We start from the raw sequence: 26,217 nt of genomic DNA on the forward strand, positions 1-26,217 counted from the left end.
AGACATTATTGTATGAATCTCTTCCTCACTCTTTTTTAGTGAATACTCTGTATTCCTTTTCCTTCTGCCCCTTCTGTTCATAAAATAAAGGCTCCTTACAAGCACACGAAACCTACTCCTGGGAATACCTTCTGCTGACGTCCATTTGAGCAGCAAACCATTTTGAACAGCTGCCTAATGAAAGGCATAGACTCAGTTTCTGGATCTACACAGAGATAAAAAGCACTGTCCTTGTCTTTTAGGAGCTTATGATTCATTTTGAAACTATCTTTTGAAGAGTAGTAAGCTGATGCTTCATGTATAAGAGAAATAAGCTATGACCAATTAGGAGGTCATTGCAAAGATGACAACTAGTCATTCGTAGGAAGTGAACATAGAAAAAGATCAATTTTAAAAAGAACATTATCTGGATAATGAGACAGGGTTAAGCTGTTGCTTGGTTGAAGATTTAAAATCCTGCTGACATAATGCATCATAATCTCTTTTCCAAAAATTTGCTACTACATTGGAGATCTAAACATTGTTCAACCTTTGATGCCACTCTCAAAAATCAAGTTTACTGGCATGTAAACTTTATACTATTGATATTATTTTTGTTTTTTTAATAAAAGTTTATAGTCTATTTAGTAGCTACTACATTATTTTTTCCTAATGTGCCAGGAGAGTAGCAATTCATGTTACCTTTAATCCAGTAAAAAGTAGTTCTTGCATTTTACCAAGATTTTCATTTAAACAATGACAGAAAGAGATTATCTTCCTTATAACTCATGACATTTTTTTTCACCATTCCATACTCACTTTAGATAAAGAAATTAAAATCAGTGACTAAATAAATCTCCAAAATCTTACAATTCATAGATGACCATCTCATGCCATTTTCTTGTACTTCTTTTAGTTTGGCCATACCAACTTTTCTATCATTTTATTCAGAGAATAATACTAAGTATATCTGTATTTTCCTTTTCCATTCTTTTCTGCTTGGTAAGACTACAATGACTCAAATTTTATTTTATCTTTTAAATTAACTTATTTATTTTAATTGGAGGCTAATTACTTTACAATATTGTAGTGGTTTTTGCCATTCATTGACATGAATCAGCCATGGATTTACATGTGTTCCCCATCCTGAACCTGCCTCCCACCTTCCTCCCCATCCCATCCCTCAGGGTCATGCCAGTACACTAGTCCTGAGCACCCTGTCTCATGCATTGAACCTGGACTGGTGGTCAGTTTCACATATGATCATACACATGTTTCAATGCTATTCTCTCAAATCATCCAACCCTCACCTTCTCCCACAGAGTCCAAAAGTCTGTTCTTTACATCTGTGTCTCTTTTGCTGTCTCGCATATAGGGTCATCGTTACCATCTTTCTAAATTCCATATATATGCATTAGTATACTGTATTGGTGTTTTTCTTTCTGACTTACTTCAGTCTGTATAATAGGCTCCAGTTTCATCTACCTCATTAGAACTGATTCAAATGTATTCTTTTTAATGGCTGAGTAATATTCCATTGTGTATATGTACCACAGCTTTCTTATCCATTTGTCTGCCAATGGACATCTAGGTTGCTTCCATGTCCTGGCTATTGTAAACAGTGCTGCGATGAACACTGGGGTACATGTGTCTCTTTCAATTCTGGTTTCCTTGGTGTGTATGTCCAGCAGTGGGATCACTGGGTCATATGGCAGTTCTGTGTCCAGTTTTTTAAGGAATCTCCACACTGTTCTCCATAGTGGCTGTATTAGTTTGCATTCCCACCAACAGTGTAAGAGGGTTCCCTTTTCTCCACATTCTCTCCAGCATTTATTGTTTGTAGACTTTTGGATAGCAGCCATTCTGACTGACATGAAATGGTACCTCACTGTGGTTTTGATTTGCATTTCTCTGATAATGAGTGATGTTGAGCATCTTTTCATGTGTTAGCCATCTGTATTTCTTCTTTGGAGAAATGTCTGTTTAGTTCATTGGCCCATTTTTTGATTGGGTCATTTATTTTTCTGGAATTGAGCTGCAGGAACTTCTTGTATATTTTTGTAATTAATTCTCTGTCAGTTGCTTCATTTGCTATTATTTTCTCCCATTCTGAAGGCTGTCTTTTCACCTTGCTTATAGTTTCCTTTGTTGTGCAAAAGCTTCTAAGTTTAATTAGGTCCCATTTTTTAATTTTTGCTTTTATTTCCATTACTCTGGGAGGTGGGTCATAGAGGATCCTGCTGTGGTTTATGTCAGAGAGTGTTTAGTCTATGTTTTCCTCTAGGAGTATTATAGTTTCTGGTCTTACATTTAGATATTTAATCCATTTTGAGTTTATTTTTGTGTATAGTGTTAGAAAGTGTTCTAGTTTCATTCTTCTATAAGTGGTTGACCAGTTTTCCCAGCACCACTTGTTAAAGAGATTGTCTTTTCTCCATTGTATATTCTTGCCTCCTTTGTCAAAGATAAGGTGTCCATAGGTTCGTGGATTTATCTCTGGGCTTTCTATTCTGTTCCATTGATCTATATTTCTGTCTTTGTGCCAGTACCATACTGTCTTGATGACTGTGGCTTTGTAGTAGAGTCTGAAGTCAGGCAGGTTGATTCCTCCAGTTCCATTCTTCTTTCTCAAGATTGCTTTGGCTATTCGAGGTTTTTTTGTATTTCCATATAAATTGTGAAATTATTTGTTCTAGTTCTTTGAAAATTACTGTTGGTAGCTTGATAGGGATTGCACTGAATCTATAGATTGCTTTGGGTACTATATACATTTTCACTATATTGATTCTCCCCATCCATGAACATGGTATATTTCTCCATCTATTTGTGTCATCTTTGATTTCTTTCATCAGGGTTTTATAGTTTTCTATATATAGGTCTCTTGTTTCTTTAAGTAGATTTATTCCTAAGTATTTTATTCTTTTTGTTGCAATGGTGAATGGAATTGTTTCCTTAATTTCTCTTTCTGTTTTCTCTGCAATGACTCAAATATTAAAACAAAGCACATGAAAAACATTATTCTAAAAATTTGAATTGTGAGCAAAACCTTCAGTTTCTTCCATAATAATGGTTCTTGCCATTCTCTTCATAATAAGGAAGAACTGAGTGAATAACATGTGGGCATCTTTTGAGATAAAATCCTTGGCCTGCCTTCTCAATTTTCTGTTAAGTATTTCAACATTACTATCTGTTTAACATAAATTAGTAACTATTTTATATAGTAATTATCACATGCCAGCTCTTGTTCAAACTTTATCAAAATTACTGTTATAATGCTCATATCAATTCAATGATATGGGTATTATTATTATTCTCATTTTGTAGATAAGGAAATTAAAGCAAAGAAATCTAAAGTAACTTACCCAATGCACTACAGCCAATTATGTGGCAGAGCCTGTGCATTTATCTCTATCCTGTGCCACTTCCCCACACAATGTCACATGTCAAATATATGGAAACATTCACCTTAAACTCTCCACCATCTGGCCTACCTCAGAAATGAGGTTAAGAGAGTATTACATATTGATAACTGAAGGATATGTTCCAATTATTTTTATTGTGTCTATTAATATGATTATTTATTTCAAATAATAAGAAAAAGAATATTAAAACAACTCTCTATAAAACAACTTTCACTGCTGTGTTTGATGTCATGCCTTTTATTGATGAATGCTATAAGATCAGCCTCATAAGCCCATCACTGTATTTGACATGGGAATGCTACTAAGGACATTCTCTACTATATTACTGACTCCTGCATTATAAAGCACTGAGTGAGAAATTCCTTTTAAAACAGTGATGGGAAAGGGATTTGCTTTCACTGATAATTCCCCCTCCTTCACTTTTCAATAGTAATTTATAATTGGTCATATTTCCGTTTTCTATTTAGCTGCCAGGAATAGCATAAGTAGCTTAGTCAAATATGTTTTTTGTCAAAAATGTAGCCAATGATAAAAGTTTTAAGAGTTGGTTCTTACAACCTCCATTTTTATATTTCATACTTCGTACTTCTGTCCTTTTATGTCTTGGCTTCCTATTTTAGCTTATATTTTTTCTGCTCCAGTTTTTAGTGCACATATTATTACTTTTGAACATTCTCTGTAAGTTATCTCAAATGCCTCATGGAATAAGACAGGTACAATCTTATGTCCCAGGGATGCAGAGAAGCAAAAAGCATGGTGTCTGATCTTATGAAGCTCAGACATTACATCATTGGAAACATAGCACATAGTCACAAAAATAAATTATTAATGAGGTTGAACACGCTATGAATTCCAAATGAGTGGTATAGATAAAAAATTCTATCTGAATCTTGAGTGAAGTCCAAGGAAGTTGGAAAAAATAGAAAGAAATAGAAACTAAGTTGGACACTGAAGAAAAGCTAGAACTACAATAACAATAATATGGAATGGAGGAAGACATTTTAGGAAAGGAAATTTTGCTGAACAGAGATACTGAAATGGAAATATGTTTTATTTGAATAACAATGGATATATAAATATGGCAGAAGAGTGTTAGTTCCTTGCTCTGACATTCATCCTCCTGTTTTTCCTCAATTGCTGAATCTTAGTTTTATTTCCAGTAGTCATGTATGGATGTGAGAGTTGGTCCATAAAGAAGGCTGAATGCTGAAGAACTGATGCTTTCAAATTGTAGTGCTGGAGAAGACTCTTGAGAGTCCCTTGGACTTCAAGGAGATCAAACCAGTCAATTCTAAAGGAAATCAACTCTGAATATTCATTGGAAGGACTAATGCTGAAACTGGAGCTCTAATACTTCGGCCACCTGATGTGAAAAGCTGATTCATTGGAAAAGACCCACATGCTGTGAAAGATTGAAGGCAGGAGGAGAAGAGGGCGACAGAGGATGAGATGGTTAGATAGTATCACTGACTCAATGGACTTGAATTTGAATGAACTTGGGAGATACTGAAAGACAGAGGAGCCTGGTGTGCTGCAGTCTATGGGGTCGCAAAGAGTTGGCTATGACTCAGTGACTGAAAAACAACAATTTTATTTCAAAGCCAACATGCAACCACATTAAAAAAAAAAAAGTTTTCCAGCTTCACATTGAAACTAAGTTCAGTTAAGTATTAAGCTTTTGGTAGTGACATGTGAGCACAAGTGTTACATCACTGCAAGGGACTTTTGGAAGGTCTCCTTTAAAAGAAGAGCGATAGAAGGGGAGAAGGAGGACATCCTCCTTCTATGCTGAAAGACATAGAAAGCCTTCTATCACCCTACTGCCCAGAAGGCCAAAGAACAGCTGGAGCTTAAGTGGGCATCTTAGACCTTCAGGATAAGGGACACACATCACCATGGAGCTCAGAGCTGAAAGCAGCTTGGGCCCCTGATGCCTCCATCAGTGGCCAGACAGTGCCGGACTGCCCACTTCTAGACTGTTTTCTGTGAGAGACTAAAGCCTTGTGAATTTAAGAGGGATCTTTTCTAAGTTGCTCTGACTCATATACTAAATGCAGTTCTTCCCTGATAAAACCATTAGCCAGAGTAGAGAATTTATATAGAGCACAATGAAAAATTGAGGGTCAGAGCTAATATCAGGCAAACAAATACGGACTTTATTACTGAAGAAAACTGATTGTATGCGGACTTTCAAGGAAAAGTTTCTAAGTTGTTTTATTCAGTTAAACTTGTATAAGCCAATTTTTTTTCAAGTGAAATTACATGTTTTATACAAGTGAGAAATATAGAAATACATACCTAGTCTGTGTTTACTGTTACTATAAAAACATTTTATAATAGCACAGAAGACACATTTGGAATAATTTTTAAATGTCTTTAATAGCAGCTAAGGAAATTAGGAATACAAGTTCAATGAAAAATATATCCTTTCTTAAGTTTATAAATACTATCTTCAGTTTAGCCCCGCCATTTCGTGGACGCCGGGTGTGCGAGAGCATCCGGGAACGCTGGGCAGGAGGGGACTGAGAAGACCTAGCCTAGGTTCTGTGGATTTGGACCTCCGCATTTCTAACCCAAGATCTCGAAATGCATCGTGATTCCTGTCCATTGGACTGTAAAGTTTATGTAGGTAATCTTGGAAACAATGGTAACAAGACTGAATTGGAACGAGATTTTGGCTATTATGGACCACTCCGAAGTGTGTGGGTTGCTAGAAACCCTCCCGGCTTTGCTTTTGTTGAATTTGAAGATCCCCGAGATGCAACTGATGCTGTTTGAGAGCTAGATGGGAGAACACTGTGTGGCTGCTGAGTAAGAGTGGAACTATCGAATGGTGAGAAGAGAAGTCGTAATCGTGGCCTACCTCCTTCTTGGGGTCGTCGCCCTCGAGATGATTATCGGAGGAGGAGTCCTCCACCTCGACGCAGATCTCCAAGACGGAGAAGCTTCTCCCGCAGCCGGAGCAGGTCCCTTCCTAGAGATAGGAGAAGAGAGAGATCACTGTCCCGGGAGAGAAATCACAAGCCGTCCCGATCTTTCTCTAGGTCTCGTAGCCGATCTAGGTCAAATGAAAGGAAGTAGAAGACAAGTTTGCAAGAGGAGTGGTGTACAGGAAATAACTTCATTTGACAGGAGTATGTACAGAAAATTCAAGTTTTGTTTGAGACTTCATAAGCTTGGTGCATTTTTAAAATGTTTTAGCTGTTCACATTTGTTTGTCTGTTGGAACAGTGACACAAAAGTGTAATTCTCTATGGTTTGAAATGGATCATATGGGGCATGTAATATCAAGAATTGTTACTTTACAATGTTTCCTTAAGCAAAATTTAATTTGCTTTGAATTTTAGTCTTGCATAGGCTGATAATAAACCTCTTAACTCCTGCCCAGCTAAAGTCAATGTTAACATTATGGAAATAAAAACTGGCAAAAATTGGAAGATTTTTTTCAACATAGCTGGGATATGGTATGCAGCTGTAGTTAAGCAGTTTTTAAACTGCTGTGAACTCAAAAACCAGCTGGAAAAATTAAAGCTTCACCCTTAAACTAGATTAGAGGTTTAAAAATCCCACTAGTCTTCATACTGGACAAAAGGTTGTCCAGTTGGTGTAGAATCTAAGAAGTTTCAAGGAAGTTAGTTTACCTTTGCTTTAGGTTGTAAGTTCCTTCTGTGATTGCTGTATATGAATACATAGCTCTTTGTAACGTTCTTTATTTGGAAATCTGAGATACTCAAGATAACAAATGTCCTGCCAGTTTAAGGGTACATTGTAGAGCTGAACTGAGTTACTGTGCAAGATTCTTTTTTCATGCTGTCATTTGTAATATGTTTTGTGAGAATCCTTGGGATTAAAGTTTTGGTTACAAAAAAAAAAAAAAAATACTATCTTCAGTTTAATAACTCAGTTTAAGGACAATAAAAATTGAACAATAGTATTAACTTAAAAAAATCTAACTAGAAGTAACTACATAAAATTGCTGTACAAAAAAGTTGTTTACAAAACTTAAGCTTTATAAAAATTTATTATGTAAAAGACCTTGAAAACTTATTATTAAAAGAGGACTTAAATTTTCTCTTAACTAAGAATGTAAACAATATCAATTTGAATATTATTTTTTTCACTATCCAGTTTTGCAAGTTGAGATTTACAACTAACCCTTTAAAACATTTTTCTTGGTCTTTGCATCTTCACACCTATGTAAATTTAAGGAATTGTATTTTCTTTGATACTCTATTAAAGAAATACAAGGAAGATGAGAAGATATATACATGCTGTTGAAATCTCCCAATTTGGAGGCATTTCAAATCTAAATGAGTAACGATTTCATTTTTCACAGCTGATTGACCCTTAGTTTGTTAGCCAGGTGTATCACATTCCAGGTTTCTTATGTAGGTGCCCCCAAAATAAATTAACAGTACTTCTGCTATAAAACTCCTTCCTCCTGCTGAAAATTACCTGAGAGTATCCGGTCACCAGCTGGCAGAGATCCTAAGAATGATTATGAATCAGCTGCCAAGAAAATGAAGTTTCTTACTCATTTGACTCGATGATCACAATTGGAACTGAGACTTTTGTGGTAATCAGCTAATTTTCTTACTTATTTCCTTATTCTTGACCTCAGCAAACAGTTGTGAAATGGCATCAGTGGGAATGATTAATAATATCATGCAACAAAATTGGTTACAGCAGAAAAGAATGTTTCTTCATTTGAGTGTTATAATTAACTAATTGCCTAATTAATTAATTGCCAAGCTAGACACTTCCAGGGCTTTTAACTCTTCAAAATTATTCACTCTAAAAAAAAAATTCACTCTAAATCATAATCATATAGGGAACAAAATTTATAAGGTTATTATGGATTTATTTCTATGTTGCAAAGCAAGGATAAATACTAAGCCAAGTCTAGGTGTTCACAAAAACACATTCAAAATTTGATTGCTTGAACTTGTTATGCAGAGGCCAAGTTTATAAAAAATATTTGCATAGCAGTGCTGCAATTTAGAGAAGGTGTAAAGCAAACTCATAACTGGTAGATGGTCTTAGATTGTTAACAAAGAAAGAAAGACTAGGCAAAATCACCACGAATTGGTTTTCCATATTTATAGAAGTTTTCCTCAAATACAAACTTCAAAACTTTAAAGGCATACTATCAAAATAAACACCTAAAATTGATGCTTTATCCAGTTCCATGCTAGAAGTCATACCTTGAGTAACTGGAAAGAAATATTTAAAGTAAAACACCCAAAACTCGCCTCTTATTCCTGTATCATAGCATTTATACTTAACATGTTATTATACAAAGTAATATATATTTGGAATATAAAACAAACAGAAATCTTTGTCCTCTCTCCATTATTTCCTTTCTTCTTTCTTTTCCTTTTAATCTTTATAGGTAGAAATATTGATAACTAGGAAGTTTCCCAGAGTTACATGAAATATAACTTTAAAAATTATATTATTAGGAGCAGTAGGGACAAAACTGTGGTAGATACAGAATGAATGGAGGATGAATCGATGGAAAACTGGAGAAGTTTAACAAAAGGTTCTGACCCAGGCTGGTTATATTTCAAAAAGGGAGGATGTAGACGTGAGTTATAAAGGAAAGTTTGTGGATGGCCTGTATAAAAACAAGTCAATGTTTTTAAACTTGAAGTTTAAAGTAAGAATGTCAAGAAGAGGATCTGGAAGCTAGTTTTAACCATCCTTAATGCTCTCAGAGCTCCCTCAAATCACTGATGTGTGTTCTCAATGCTAATGTGTTTACTAATCCCTCCACCTACTTTCCAGCCACTGGCCACACCCTACCTGCTCAAAGGGTAACCATTACTTTGTCCTTTAAAAATGTAGATTAGATTTGCCTGTTTTAAAATTAGATTAAATTTATTTTAAAAACACCTAATGGAATCTTTACTGTGAACTGTTTTGTGTTTTTGTTTTTGTTGTTGCTGTTCAGTCACTAAGTCCAGTCTGACTCCAAGACCCCATGGATTGCAGCATGCCAGGCTCCTCTGTCCTTTACTATCTCCTGAAGTTTGCTCAAATTCATGTTCATTGAGTCAGTGATGCTATCCAACCATCTCATCCTCTGCCGCCCTCTTCTCCTTTTGCCTTCATTCTCTCCCAGCATCAGGCTTCTTTTCCAATGAGTCAGCTCTTTGCATCAGGTGGCCAAAGTAATGGAGATTCAGCTTCAGCATCAGTCCTTCCAATGAATACTCAGGACTGTCTTCCTTTAGGATTGACTGGTTTGATCTCCTTGCTGTTCAAGAGACTCTCAAGAGTCTTCTCCAGCACCACAATTTGAAAGCATCAATTCTTTGGTGCTTGGCCTTCTTTATGGTCCAACTCTCAAATTCATACATGGCTACTGGAAAAAAACATAGCTTTGACTATACAGACCTTTGCCAGTAAATTAATGTCTCTTATTTTTGATATGCTGTTTATGTTTGTCATACTTTCTTTCCAAGGAGCAAGCATCTTTTAATTTCATGGCTGCAGTCACTGTCCGCAGTGATTTTTGGAGCCCAAGAAAATAAAATTTGTCATGGCTACCACTTTTCCCCCTTCTATTTGCATGAAGCGATGGGACCAGATGCCATGATCTTAGTTTTTTGAATGTTGAGTTTAAGGCAGCTTTTTTACTCTCCTCTTTCACCTCCATCAAGAAGCTCTTTAGTTTCTCTTCACTTTCTGCCATTAGCGTGATTTCACCTGTATGTGTGAAGTTGCTGATATTTCTCCTCACAATCTTGACTCCAGCCCGTGATTCATTTAGCCCAGTATTTTGCATGATGTACTGTGCATAGAAGTTAAATAACCAGGGTGACAGGCTTGTCATACTCTTTTCCCAATTTTGAACCAATTTGTTGTTCCATGTCCAGTTTTAACTGTTGCTTTGACCTGCATACAGGTTTCTCAGAAGACAGGTAAGGTAATCTGATACTCCCATCTCTTGAAGAATTTTCCACAGTGTTTTGTGATCCATACAGTCAAAGGTTTTTCCGTAGTCAGTAGAGCAGAAGTAGAAGGGAATTTATGGAATTCCCTTGCTTTTTCTATGATCCAGTGAATGCTGGCAATCTGCTCACTGGTTCCTCTGCCTTTTCTAAATCCACCTTGTACACCAGGAAGTTCTCAGTTCATGTAGGGTTGAAACCTAGCTTGAAGGATTTTGAGCATAAGCTTGCTACTAATAGCGTGTGAAATGAGCACAACTGTCCAGTAGTTTGAACACTGGTTGACACTGCCTTTCTTTGGGATTGTGATGAAAATCAACCTTTTCCAGTCCTGTGGTCACTGCTGAGTTTTCCAAATTTGCTAACATATGGACTGCAGCACTCTAACGGTATCATCTTTTAGAATTTGAAATAGTTCACCTGGAATTTCATCACCTCTACTAGCTTTACTCATAGTAATGAGTAAGGCCCACTTGATTTCATACTCTGGGATGTCTGGCTCTAGGTGACTGACTGCACTATCATGGTTACCCAGGTCACTAAGGCCTTTTTTGTGTAGTTCTTCTGTGTATTCTTGTCACCACTTCTTATCTCTTCTGCTTCTGTTATTACCATTTCTGCATTTTATCATGCCCATCCTTGCATGAAATATGCCATTAATATCTCCAATTTTCTTGAAGAGATCTCTAGTCTTTCCAATTCTATTGTTTTCCTCTATTTATTTGCATTCTTCATTAAGAAGGCCCCCCCCCCCCTTTGTTTTTTTAAATCTCTCCTTGCTAGTTTCTGGAACTCTGCATTCAGTTGAATATTTCTTTCCCTTTCTCCTTTGCTTTTCACTTCTCTTTTTTTAAAAAAAATTATTAATTTTTTAATTGAGGGGAAATTCCTTTACAGAATTTTGGTGTTTTCTGTCAAACTTCAACATGAATCAGCCATAGGTATACGTATATCCCCTCCCTTTTTAACCTCCCTTCCATCTCCCTCCCCACCCCACCTTTCTAGATTGATACAGAGCACCTGTTTGGGTTTCCTGAGAGAGCAAATTCCCGTTGGCTATCTATTTTACATATGGTAATGTAAGTTTCCATGTTACTCTTGCCATACATCTCACCCTCTCCTCCCCTCTCTCCATGTCCATAAATCTATTCTCTATGTCTGTTTCTCCACTGCTGCCCTGTAAATAAATTCTTCAGTACCATTTTTCTAGATTCCGAATATATGTGTTAGTATACGATATTTATCTTTCTCTTTCTGACTTACTTTACTCTGTATAATAGGCTTTAGGTTCACCCACTTCAATAGAACTAATTCAAATGTGTTCCTTTTTATGGCAGAGGAATATTCCACTGTGAATATGTAGCACAATTTCTTTATCCATTCATCTGTCGATGGACCTCAAGGTTGCTTTCGTCTTCTAGCTATTGTAAATAGTGCTGCAATGAGCAATGGGATACTGTGTCTCTTTCAGTTTTGTTTTATTCAGGGTATATGCCTAGGAGTGGGATTGCTGGGTAATATGGTGGTTTTATTCCAATTTTTAAACAAATCTCCATAACATCTTCCAGTGGTTGTATCAATTTACATTCCCACCAACAGTGCAAAGGCATTCCCTATTCTCCATACCCTCTTCAGCATTTATTGTTTGTAGACTCTTTGATGATGGCCATTCTGACTGGTGTGAGGTGATATCTCATTGTAGTTTTGATTTGCATTTCTCTAGTAATGAGCGATGATGAGCATCTTTTCATGTGTTTGTTAGCCATCTGTATGTCTTCTTTGGAGAAATGTCTTTGAAGACCTGTTTGGGTCTTTTTCCCACTTTTTTTATTGGGTTGTTTGTTTTTCTGGTATTGAGTTGTCTGAGTTACTTGTATATTTTAGAAATTAATCCTTTGTCAGTTGTTTCATTTGCTATTATTTTCTCCCATTCTGAGGGTTGTCTTTTCAACTTGCTTCTAGTTTCCTTTGCTGCACAAAAGCTTTTAAGTTTAATCAGGTCCCACTTGTTTACTTTTGTTTTTATTTCCATTACTCTAGGAGGTGAGTCATAGAGGATCTTGCTTTGATTTATGTCATTGAATGTTCTGCCTATGTTTTCCAGCTTTGTAGTTTCTGGCCTTACATTTAGGTCTTTAATCCATTTTGAGTTTATCTTTGTGTATGGTGTTAGGAAGTGTTCTAATTTCATTCTTCTACATGTAGCTGTCCAGTTTTCCCAGCACCATTTGTTGAAGAGGCTGTGTTTGCCCCATTGTATATTCTTGCCTCCTTTGTCAAAAATAAGGTACCCATAGGTTCATGGGTCTATTTCTGGGCTTTCTATCTTGTTCCATTGGTCTATATTTCTGTTTTTGTGCTAGTACCATACTGTCTTGATGACTGTAGCTTTGTAGTATAATCTGAAGTCAGGAAGGTTGTTTCCTCCAGCTCCATTCTTCTTTCTCAAGACTGCCTTGGCTATTCAGGGTCTTTTGTGTTTCCATATGAATTGTGAAATTTGTTGTTCTAGTTCTGTGAAAAATGCCATTGGTAATTTGATAGGGATCAAACTGAATCTGTAGATTGCATTTGGTAATATAGTCATTTTCACAATATTGATTCTTCCTACCTGGGAACATGGAATATCTCTCCATCTGTTTATGTCACCTTTGATTTCTTTCAACAGTGTCTTATAATTCTCTGTGTACAGTTCTTTCGTCTCCTTAGGTAAGGTTATTCCTAGATATTTTATTCTTTTTGTTGCAATGCTGAATGGGATTGATTCATTAATTTCCCTTTCTGATTTTTCATTGTTAGTAAATAGGAATGCAAGTGATTTCTGTTTATTGATTTTGGATCCTGTGACTTTGTTAAATTCACTGATTATCTCTAGTAATATTTCTGATACTACTTTAGGGTTTTCTATGTACAGGATCATGTCATCTGCAAACAGTGAGAACTTTACTTCGTTTCTGATCTGGATTCCTTTTATTTCTTTTTCTTCTCTGATTGCTGTAGCTAGGACTTCCAGAACAATGTTGAATAATATAGGTGAAAGTGGACACCCTTGTCTTGTTCCTGATCTTAGGGGGAATGCTTTCAGTTTTTCACCATTGAGATTAATGTTTACTGTAGGCTTATCATATATGGCCTTTACTATGTTGAGGTCAGTTCCTTCTATGCCCAATTTTTAAAGAGTTTTAATCATAAATGGATGCTGAATCTTGTCAAAGGCTTTTTCTGTATCTACCTAGATTATCATATGGTTTTTATCTTTCAATTTGTTAATATGGTGTATTACATTGATTGATTTGCATATATTAAAGAATCCTTGCATCCTTGGAATAAACCAAACTTGATGATGGTGTATGAGCTTTTAAACATGTTGTTCAATTCTGTTTGCTAAAATTTTATTGAGGATTTTTCCATCTATGTTCATCAGTGATATTAGCCTGTAGTTTTTTTTTTGTGTGTGTTGTCTTTGTCTGGTTTTGGTATCAGGGTGATGGTGGCCTTGTAGAATGAGTTTGAAAGTGCACCTTTGTCTGAAATTTTTTGAAAGAGTTTTAGAAGAATAGGCATTAGCTCTTCGCTAAATGTTTGATAGAATTCTCCTGTGAAGCCATCTGGTCCTGAGCTTTTGATTTTGGGAGATTTTTGATCATAGCTTCAATTACAGTGCTTGTAATTGGGTTGGTCATACTTTCTGTTTCTTCCTGGTTCAGTCTTGGAAGATTGAACTTTTCTAAGAATCTGTCCATTTCTTCCAGGTTATCTATTTTATTGCCATATAGTTGTTCATAATAGTCTCTTATAATCCTTTGTATTTCTGCATTTTCTGTTGTGACCTCTCCTTTTTCATTTCTAATTTTGTTGATTTGATTCTTTTCTCTTTTTTTTCTTGATGAGTCTGGCTAAAGGTTGTCAATTTTGTTTACCTTCTCAAAGAACCAGCTTTTAGTTTTATTAATCTTTACTATTGTTTCTTTCATTTCCTTTTATTTCTGTGGTGATATTTATTCTTTTTTTCTTTCTGCTAATTTTGGGGTTTTTTGTTCTTCTTTTTCCAGTTGTTTTAGGTGTAAAGTTAGGTTGTCTATTCAATGTTTCTCTTGTTTCTTGAGGTAGGATTATATTGTTATAAACTTCCTCTCAATACTGCTTTTGCTGCATCCCATAGGTTTTGAGTTGTTGTGTTTTCACTGTTCTTTGTTTCTAGAAATGTTTTGATTTCCATTTTCATTTCTTCAGTAACCTGTTGGTTATTTAGAAATGTGTTGTTTAATCTCCATGTGTTTGTGTTCTTTACGGGTTTTTTCTTATAATTTATATCTAGTCTCATAGCATTGTGGTCAGAAAAGCTGCTTGATATGATCTCAATTTTCTTAAATTTAATGAGGCTTGATTTGTGACCCAAGATAGGGTATATCCTGGAGAATGTTCCATGTGCACTTGAGAAGAAGGTGTATTTTTCTGCATTTGGATGGAATATCCTGAAGATATCAGTGAGATCCATCTCATCTAATGTATCATTTAAGACTTGTGTTTCCCTATTACTTTTCTTTTTTGGTCATTGTCAATTGGTGTGAGTTGGGTGTTAAAGTCTCCTACTGTTATTGTGTTACTGTCAATTTCTCCTTTTATGTCTGTTAGTGCTTGTCTTATGCATTGAGATGCTCTATGTTGGGTGCATAGATATTTACAATTGTTATGTCTTCCTCTTGGAATGATCCCTTGATCTTTATGTAGTGTCCTTTCTTATCTCTTGTAATATTCTTTAAGTGCTATTTTGTCTGATATGAGGATTGCTACTCCAGCTTTCTTTTGCTTTCCATTTGCATGGAATATATTTGTCTACCCTCTCATTTTCAGTCTATATGTGTCTTTAGGTTGAAGTGGATTTCTTGTAGACAGCATATATATGGGTCTTGTTATTTGCATCCATTCAGCCAGTCTGTGTCTTTTGGTTGGAGCATTTAACCCATTTACATTTAAAGTAATTATTGATATATATGTTCCTATTGCCATGTTCTTAATTGTTTGAGGTTCGATTTTGTAGATCTTTTTCTTCTCATATTTCTGGACTATACAAGTCCCTTTAACATTTGTTGTAAAGCTGGTTTGGTGTTAGTGAATTCTCTCAACTTTTGCTTGTCTGAAAAGCTTTTTATTTCTCTATCAATTTTGAATGAGATCCTTGCTGGGTTCAGTAATCTTGGTTGTAGACTTTTCTTTTTCTGTACTTTAAATATATCTTGCTATTCCCTTCAGGCCTGCAGAGTTTCTGCTGAAAGTTCACCTGTTAAATGTATGGGGTTTCCCTTGTATGTTACTTGTTGCTTTTCCCTTGCTGCTTTTAATATCCATTCTTCATGCTTAATCTTTTTTAGTTTGATTAGTATGTGTCTTGGCATGCTTCTCCTTAAGTTTATCCTGTATGTGACTCTTTGTGCCTCTTGGACTTCACTGACTATTTCCTTTTCCATCTTGGGGATAATTTCAACTATAATCTCTTCAAAAATTTTCTCATATCCTTTCTTTTTCTCTTCTTTTTTCTGGGACCCCTATAATTTGAGTGTTGTTGTGTTTGATATTATCCCAGAGGTCTCAGAGACTATCCTCAGTTCTTTTCTTTCATTTTACTTTATTGTGGCCTTCCAAAGTTATTTCCACCATTTTATCTTTATCTTTAGCTTACTGATTCATTCTTCTTCAGATATTCTACTATTGATCCCTTCTACAGTAATTTTAATTTCAGTAATTGTGCTGTTTGTCTCTGTATGTTTATTCGTTAATTCTTCTAGGTCTTTGTTAATTGATTCTTGCATTTTCTCCATTTTGTTTTCAAGATTTTTGATCATCTTCACTATCATTGTTCTGAATTCTTTTTCAGATAGTTTTTCTATTTCCTATTCATTTATTTGGACTTTTGTGCATTTGTGCAATATTTCTTTGCCTTTTCATTATTTGATTTTAAGCTTATTGTGTCTGAGGTCTCCTTTTCCCAGGCTTCAGGGCTGAATTCTTTCTTCCTTTTGGTTTCTGCCCTCCTAAGGTTGGGGCAGTGGTTTGTGTAAGCTTCATATAGGGTGAGATTTATGCAAGTTTTTGTTTTGTTTTGTTTTTCCTCTGATGGACAAGGCTGAGCTAATCCTGTCTGTTGATGATTTGGCTTGTATTTTTGTTTTGTTTATTGTTTGGATGAGGCATCTAGGGTCTTGGAGTCAGTGCTCCCACTCCAAAGGCTCAGGGCTTGATCTTGAATTTTTCATGGTTCTATATATTCTTTTCTGCTGGTCAGGTACTCCTGTCTGCTCTCAGCTGATGTCTGCATGCACTTATGTGTCAGAAGGTGTATTCCTGATGTATTTGTGGAGAGATGTATTCCACGTCCATCTCTTCTCTACTAGAGTAGATGTACTCTACTCGTCCGCTATCTTGTTCTCTTCATTTTTTTCTTTTATTAGCTATTTGTAAGTCCTCCTCATACAACCACTTTGTCATTTTACACTTCCTTTTCTTTGTTATGGTTTTAGTCACTGCCTCCTGTAAAATGTTAGGATCCTCCATCCATAGTTCTCCAGGCAGTCTGTCTACCAGATCTAATCCCTTTAATCTATTCATCACCTGCACTATATAATCATAATGGATTTGATTTAGGTCATACATGAATGGCCTTGTAGTTTTCCCTACTTCCTCAATTTAAGCCTGAATTCTGCCATAAGGAGTAGATGATCTGAACCACCGTCAGCTGCAGGTCTTGTTTTTGCTGATTGTATAGAGCTTCTCCATCTTCAACTGCAAAGAAAATAATCAATCTGATTTTGGTATTGACCATCTGGTGATGTCTATGTGTAGATTTGTCTCTTTTGTTGCTGGAAAAGGATGTTTGCTATGATCAACATGTTCTCTTGACAAAACTCTATTAGCCTTGCCCTGCTTCATTTTGTACTTGAAGACCAAGTTTGTTTTTACTCTGGGTAGCTCTTGACTTTCTACTTTTGTATTCCAATCCCCTACAATGAAAAGGACATCTTTTTTTGGTGTTAGTCCTAGAAGGTCATGTAGGTCTTCATAGAACCATTCAGTTTCAGCTTCTTCAGCATTAGCAGTTGAGGCATAGACTTGCATTACTATGATGTTGAATGGTTTGCCTTGGAAATGAATTGAGATCATTCTTTCTTTCTTGAGATTGCACCCAAGCATTGCATTTCAGGCTCTTTTGGTGAGTATGAGGACTATTCCATTTCTTCTAAGGGATTCTTGCCCACAGTTTTAGATATAATGGCTATCTGAATTAAATTTGCCCATTTCTGTCCAATTGAGTTCATTGATTCTTAAGATGTCTATGTTCAATCTTGTCATCTCCTGCTTGACCATGTTCAATTTACTGTGATTTATGAGACTAACCTTCCAGGTTTCTATGCGATATTGTTCTTTACAACATTAAACTTTACTTTCACCACCAGACACATCCACAACTGAGTGTCATTTCTGCTTTAGCCAGCCTCTTCATTCTTCCTGGAGCTATTAGTAATTGCTCTCTCCTCTTCTCCAGTAACATATTGGACACCATCCAACCTAGGGGTTCTCATCTTCCTGTCATATCTTTTTGCCTTTCTTACTGACCACGTGATTCTCCAGGCAAGAATACTGGCGTGGTTTGCCATTTCCTCCTCCAGTGGATCATGCTTTGTGAGAACTCTTCAATATGACCTGTCCATCTTGGGTGGCCCTGCATGGCATGGCTCATAACTTCATTGAGTTATGCGGGGCCCTTCCTCATGACAAGCTTGTGATTGATGTCTAATGATATTTGTGAAATTCATTCATGTTGTAGATTCATTTTAATTCCTGTGCAGAACTTCATTGTGTGAATAGTGCACACTTTATCCATTGTACTGTTGTTGGGAATTTGTGTGTTTTCCAGTTTGGGGCTACTTGAATAATGCTTTAAGAATAATTCCACTAAAGCATTTGTTTTTGTTGGACATAGGCATGCATTTCTATTCAGAATATACCTAGGATGGGTTTGTTGGGTGAAGAAATATGAGTGTGTGCAGTTTAAGCAGACCTTGCAACATAGTTTGCCAGAGTGGTTGTATCAGCTTACAGTCTCATCACTTCTCATCAGGAGTTGTATCAGTTCACAATTCTCATCAAGTGTTTGAGAATTCTGGTTGCTCCATATCTTCACCAACATTTACTATTGTCAATGTAATTTCAACTGCGCTAATGAATGTTTTGTAGTCAGAGTGATTTTTATTAAAGCCATAAATAAGATTACATTTCTTCCTTTTTTAAAAAAACCCTTCAGTACCTTATAACCTCACCTAGAATAAAATCCAACCTTGTTGTGATTTATAGACCTTTAAATGATCTAGTCCTGCTTATCCCTGATTTTACTTTCTGTCACAATCTCCCTTATTCTCAGGATTCTAGACTCACAGACTTTATTTCTGTCTTTTGAAAATTACAAACTCTGTCTCACTTAAAATTTTACTCAAGGTTTTAATTTCAGATCTTTACTTATCCAATTTGCTATTTTAATTCTAAAAAGCTGATTATTTAGCCAGAAATAAGGAGAACAAACATGATTTGGAAGGTTCACTTTGATTGGGGTATTGTATCAAAGTTTGAAAACAGTGAGACTTAAAACATCCATTTTGTTTTCCCTCTGGATTTAGGTTTAGCCTTTGTTGGTAGTGAGGATCATCAGAATGTGTTGCCCAAGTAGTGCTAGTAGCTCAGTTCTGTTTGACACTTTACGATCCCATGGACTGTAGCCTGCCATGCTTCTCTGTGCATGGAGTTCTCCAACCCAACCCACTCCAACCCACTGGAGTGGGTTGCTATTTCCTTCTCCAGGGGATCTTCCCTATCCAGGGATCAAACCCAGGTCTTCTGCATTGCAGGCAGATTCTTTACCATCTGAGCCATGAGGGAGAATAGAAAACTCTTCAATAGCCTTTTGGAGTCACCAGAGTCAAAGTGTTGATATTAACTCAAACCCACTTTCTGATCTGCATAAATTTCTTTTCCAAATGGAGACAGGAGGGAGAGTTCATTATTTTTTCCCCTGTGGAATACTACATGGTATGAGCACCGACTGTTTAAATATTGTACACTATGATTTATGGAGAAATGGAAAGAACATCTATCATTTTTGGAAATCTTTTCTCCTCAGCATGGCTCTTATAAATCATTCTTGTCATGCACTATGAAAGAACGATTGGACATTTTATTGTTACTATATTCTTTGTCAGTGTTCTGAAATTTTAGTTGATGATATATTTGTTGCAAAGAAAAGATTGACAAGATCTTGTATCTTTTACTTCTGGTAACAGTACTGGTTTTATGGGAATTTGAAACAATTATGACTGTCGTAGTATTTATGTGCTAAAATAATTAATGATTATTAAAGCTTTAATATTTGTGTTTTTGTATTATTAAGAACTGGTAAAGAGTTAAATAGGGGAAAAACAGTGGCAATGAATACAAACATTAAGTAAGCATATGAGGTATGCAAGTTTGGAAAGATCCAATATATTCTTTTTGAATCAACAAATATTAATCAAATCTAAACATAAAACAATAGATATTAGATTCTAATTCTAATCTTTGTAGACTCACTTGTTGTGCTTGCCTTATAAAAATTAGTTGTCAAACTGTTTCATATTTCTTTGAAAATTCTTCACATCTAATGAGAACAAATTAACAGAAAGATATTGACCTTGTCCCTTCTAAATTTACAAGGAAGAAAAATCCTACAAAATTATATAAAGCATCAGTGATAAATAATATTCAACTCAAACATAGAAAAGAACATGGAAATATAAAGAACGGTGTTAGAGAAAAATAGGGCATCCAAACACATTTTGTACTTAGTATTTAGTACAAAATGTCCAAAACAACAGATTTTTATAACAACTTCTTAAAAAGAAGAGCTCAAATTTTTGTGGCTATAGCAGTTAAGAATTTCAACAGAAATCATGTTGAAATGATTGCTACAGACTGCTAGCCATTTTCAATAGTTGATAATGAAGCCTTTTAAAGATTTCCTTAAGTAATGAAACGTTAGCATAAAATTCTCTCTAGGAAATATACTGTTTAAAACTGTTTCCTGAATTATATTCTTCAGAGCATAGAAAAGTTAAATACATTATTAAGTGGACCAATTGAAGTAGGAATCTATTGTATACTGACTGCAAGAACAATCTAGAGATGATAGGGCTGAGAACTTATTCTGAGACAATGATATAAAAATTTAGAAAACTGAGGACTAGAGTTTTAAATAACCTGAAGTAATAAGTGTTTTTCATAACATTTTATTTATTCTTATGTAAGATGCTTTTTCCATGGTGATGATATTTGGTTTTGAAAGTGAAAAGTGAAAGTTGCTTTGTTGTGTCCTACTCTTAGTGACCCCACAGACTATACAGTCCATGGAACTGTCCAGGCCAGGATACTAGTCAGTAGCCATTCCCTTCTCCTGGGGACCTTCCCAACCCAGGGATTAAACCCAGGTCTCCCACATTGCAGGCAGATTCTTTACCATCTGAGCCACCAGCGAAGCCCAAGAATATTGGAGTGGGTAGCCTATCCCTTCTCCAGCAGATCTTCCCAACCCAGAAACTGAACTGGAGTCTCCTGTATTGGAGGCGGATTCTTTACCAGCGGAGCTACTGGGGAAGCCCTGTTGGCTTTGAGAGACTGTTAATTCTAACAAAGCTTTGTGGAAACACATATTTATGGCACCACTGGTTTTATATATTCATTAATGATATGCATGTACTAATAGTCTGAGGATTTTAAGTTCAAAGCCTACTATCTTAAGTACACAGTAAATTAAATGTATTACAAAATGGACAGAGAAATGGAAATAAAGGCTGAAATGAAAAAGGCTGAGTTAAAAATGACATAAACAGTATTTTTAAATGTCAGCTAATTATCATGATTTCCTAATATCATTAAGTAATATTTTAAGAATTAAAATTAGGAAAGTGCATTCATCATAAGTAAAAGTTAATGTAAATCCATCTTATAAATAGTCTTCACAATTTTAGATCTTTAAAGGGATGATTAGGCTATCATTATTTTAAATTCCTACTGTGGCTATTAAAGAGCACTTCCTAACAGGAGAAGTGTTAACTTCCTCCATTTCTTACTGTTTGCTGTTACTTGCAGTATTATTATATTATTAATCTTTAATTTATTTACAGGAATATTTTTAAACCATTTCTGCATGTTCTGAGAATGATTCAGTTAACACTATAGAATAATCTATAAATCAATTTAACTATTTATAGGTAAACCATGAAGACTTAAATATTCTGGTGGCTTGAAACTCTGTTCCTCTCTCACTACCCCGACAACCAAATTGTCTTTCGAACTCAGCCTCATCACCATACTTTCTTTTGGTTATGGTCTTTGGTGGGAACCTTTAAGATGATTTAAATAGATATTTATTGCTTCAGGTTCCTCTTGCTCCATGTTTGTGGATACTATTTTAAATAATTTTAATGTAGTCATATCTGACTTCTTTTAAGTACTAACAATTTCACTGTTGGCAAGGATTTTAGATCTAATGTATGTCAACTCCCTCATTTTAGTCTTTGATTTCCTTCTATTAATAAAGAGTTAGTTTTAATTTTTTCCCCTCTTTAACTTTCCAATTCTTCTGTCTTTCAGCTATCTAGCTAAATTATAGACTGCCTTATTTTTAAGTCAAAACAATGCTACACTCAAAGAATATTATCTTTAAAAAATTTCTGATAACTAATAATGACATTTCAAACATTTCCTTTGTTCTAAACATATTTTGGCAAACATTTTCTCAGTGCAAAGTATATTCATTCTCAATACATGCATGTTTTTAAATGGTGAAGAAAGGATTTTATGATTTTTAAGACAGTCATTTTTTTCCCCACTGTACTATAAGACATGTTTTTAAAAGAACTGGATAATTTGCATGAAAAAAGAAGTTAATTTACATATACAAGAATTTACTAGTTATGGTAAGTGGCATCTACATGGATTATAAATAATTTATTTTATTGTTGTTCTTGAAATCTTGATTCTATTTTCTTACTTGTATTATCAAATGCTCTGAGCATCTTGACAAAACATTTCCCAGCAGTGTTTGAAAAATGTAATGAACCTGATCAGATAGCATGCAATTTGCTTCCTGTGAATTAGAAAGAAACTTCACAAAAACCTCTCTCTCTTTTTTTTTTTTTTTGGTTAAGGTTCTGTTTATTGTCTAGAGGATTTTGAATCAATTAAAAGCTCTGAAGTCAGGGAAGCAATTACTGAATCTATTGAAATTAAATTTGTCATACAAGTCATTGCCCAGTTGTGATGTCAGGTAATAGATTACATTTGTTCACATTTCTTTACTTTATATGAGTGTTACAAAACAGATAGCATTGATAAGGTTTTATGGATTCATTTCAGGTCTTTCTCTATTTATACTTTTGAAATCTTGAAATCCTAACAGGGTATCTATGACATTATCCACAGTTTTTGCAAGAAATTCCTTTCAGATTTTATGATGAAATATAGCTAATGGGTGGATCATTTATTTTGGCAAATTTCACCCTGAAACCAAATTTTTCTATGGGATGGTAGAAAGAAGAAATTTCTGAGGCAGCTATCCAATATTGAAAGATGATGCCTTGGAAGTTAATAATACTGGCATGAACAAAAATAATGATAATACTATCAATCATTTATTGAGGAGTTACTCTGTGTTGGGCACTGTGCTGAGTGCTGTACATGCATTATTTCTTTAGGATAACACTATGACTTAAATGGTAATTATATTTCCACTTTATAGATTAAGATTCTGGAACACTGAGAAAAAAGTTAAATAATTTGCCAAAGTTCACATGAGTGGAAGTGATGGAATAGGAATTTAAATGTAAGTCTGCTTAATTCCAGAGCCCACGCTTTTAAGCACCTATCTAGATATATCATCCTTGGAGATGCAAGCCTAGACCAGAAGATGACTTGGCAAGGATATGCTAGAAAGGCTTCCAATATCAGCTGGATGGTTGAACCAAGTGAATTAAAACTTTCAAACCCTGAGAATCTGTGATTCTATGTTTATATCACTAAGAAATGTATTTTTATGTACCTTTAAACTTCAGAAGAAGAATCGTGACTAGAGTTTCATCAAAGATGGATTTAAAATCAGTTTTAATTTGAAACACTAAAAAGGAATATGAAATAGTTTAGAAAATTTGGTTCCAAAACAAATGTTCGCTTCAAATTGTGAGTTAAATTTAGTCAAAGAAAAATGGTGCAATGCCTTTGAAAGATGCCTTGTTTCAGGCCCTTGTATCTCATCTAAATATTGAAGTTCCTTCTTCACTGGTCTCCCTGCCTGAGACTAATTTCAACGCACCATTTACCCTATTCATGTCAATCACCACAGAAAGTCCCAGATTTCCTGGTCAGTCCATCTTCAGCAAAATCCTGATATTATTGACTCCTTGAATGGTCCCTTTACCTTCTTGCTCCAGTGGAAATTGGCCTTTTTACAAGAGCAGTGCTTTCCTGTAGCCTTCTTAGGTTATGGCTGCTTTGTATTCTACAGTTCTTATACAGGTTCACCTGAAGAAGGGGACAGACATTCTCTTTGTCCCTAGCTGCTGTTTTCACATCATTCTTTTCCCATCCTCTCTAAAGCTCTGAACTCCATACCGAATTGCCTACTGTTGCTGTTATTAACTAATTCACAGGGTACCCCCAATCCTGTATTCTCTATGATTTTGGTTTGTGGCTCAAAATCCACTTTCCTTAACATTGTGACTTTATAGGTAAATATAATTGGCATCCCACTTCTTTGATCTTCTCTTCTCCAAAGACCTATCGTCCATACTACTTCAGTCACCAATAGCCATTGTCTAAACTCCCTTCTCCCTCTTACCACACTTGGTGTTTTCTTTCCTTCTCTCCCCTCCATCCCTAGCTGCAACTGTGTTATTTTTTACCTTATAAAAGACTATATGATTTAATTTATTCTGTTTTATTCTGCTTTTGTTTTCCCTCATATAGACTGTAAATACCTCAAGACCAGAGATTTTTTTTTTTTTTTAAACTCATTGCAGGAAGTATTGGCTAGTTCTTTTTCAAATCTTTCTTCCTGGCACACAGGTAGACTGTATTTCCCAGTTACCCTTGTGATTTGTTTCAGCTAAGGAAATGTGAATGAAGTGATACCTCCACGTTCTCTCTCTTCCTCCATCGGCTCTATGAATACAGAGAATGCAATCTATGACTGATGCTGTCTTTATGGTAGTGGGGCCGCAAGACAGTAACAACCTGGGTTCCTGAATCACCTCCTGATGGCAGCTCAGCAAACATACTCACTGATCTTTTTACCTGACACAGAAGTCGAGTTCTATTGGATTAAGCCTTGAGAATGATTGAGTTGTTTGTTATGGCAGTTAGCTATTCTGAATTATACAGTGTTATATCTCAAGCACCCGGATTGTGACTGAAGCATGATAATTGTTCATAACAGATTCATTTTTCCTTTACACTTCAATATGATGGAATGAAAGATCATAAAATAGCTAGCACTTGCTTAGCTAGAATTTCAAAACTAGTCATATACTAAGGCTAGTATAGCTTGGCTCAATTGCCCTGAACTTTGATGAGCTATGCCTAGAAAGTAGTAGCCCAGGGCATGATTTCCCTGGAAAATCAGGTTTTACTCTAGCTGTAACAAAATAGAATGGAAATGCTAGTGAAATACTTTTGTGAATTAATCTATTCCAGACTAACTTATTTATTTCTTTTTTCTTAGTGTTTAATACCTTTGTTTAGTGCTCAAGACATTTTTGATGTACTTGGAAAGACCAATTCAACTGATTATCTACCATTCTCACATTTACTTTACAGTAACAGTTTTCTAGTATGCCGAACATAGTTGATGCCCTATTTTATTGCCAATCTTATGATTTTCTTAGATATCTGAGCTTAGAAATATACTGCTTCTTTTCTAGGAATTGCCAAGATTTACCAAACATTTACCAAAAATATTTCTCTTCTTATTCATAAATGGATAAAAAATTTGATGACTTTGAATGACAATGAATATATAAGTAAAAAAGTTGCCAGGGAAAAGTTAACTACTACATAAAGGTAATACCTAAATTCAGAATAATAAGGCTTTCTACCTGATTTCATATGTATATCAACTTACCTTAACCAAATGTTATTATTTGCACAAACAAAATTATATATCACAGACAACACAAACCATTTCATAACCCTGGCCATAAGTGGCATGAACACACACACACACAAACAAACAAAGAAACATTTCACTGAAAGAACCCTAATAACTTGGGAATTAAAGGAAAGTAATATATGTTAGGAATACTATTGTTGCTTCTTTTTTCTGTATTACTTCTATTTAATTTCAAATATTAATAGAGTTTCTCAGTTTTGCCCTTACCTATAGTGAGTGACTTGAAGAAATAATAAAATCTAGACTGAAAAGGCATTTGTTTTTATATTTAAGTACACAATTTGATCATATTTACAGACATTTGCCAGAGATCTGCAAATCGTATTTTGATTTCCTAATTCACTCTTTTCTTCTGCCACATGCTATATATTCATATATAATACAATCCTCTATTGCTGATTACATTACCATTAATTCATGACTTAACATATGATTTTAAATAGCCTGTGTTCTTTCAAAAGTATTGGCTTTATGTCTTTTTAGATTATTAGTCAGTTTGTCACTCAGTCTGTCTGACTCTTTGCAACCCAATGGACTGCAGCATGCCAGGCTTCCCTGTCCATCACCAACTCCTGTAGCTTGCTCAAATTCACGTCCATCGAGTTGATGATGCCAT

The 26,217-nt window shown here is 35.3% G+C and overlaps 1 pseudogene; it reads left to right on the forward strand.

The window, feature by feature from the left end:
- Positions 1 to 5,897: 5,897 nt before the first annotated feature.
- LOC133051244 (serine/arginine-rich splicing factor 3-like) lies at positions 5,898 to 7,145 on the forward strand (annotated as a pseudogene).
- Positions 7,146 to 26,217: the final 19,072 nt, after the last annotated feature.

The sequence above is a fragment of the Dama dama genome, chromosome 33 (genome assembly GCF_033118175.1).
Source record: "Dama dama isolate Ldn47 chromosome 33, ASM3311817v1, whole genome shotgun sequence".
NCBI classification, from domain to species: domain Eukaryota; kingdom Metazoa; phylum Chordata; class Mammalia; order Artiodactyla; family Cervidae; genus Dama; species Dama dama.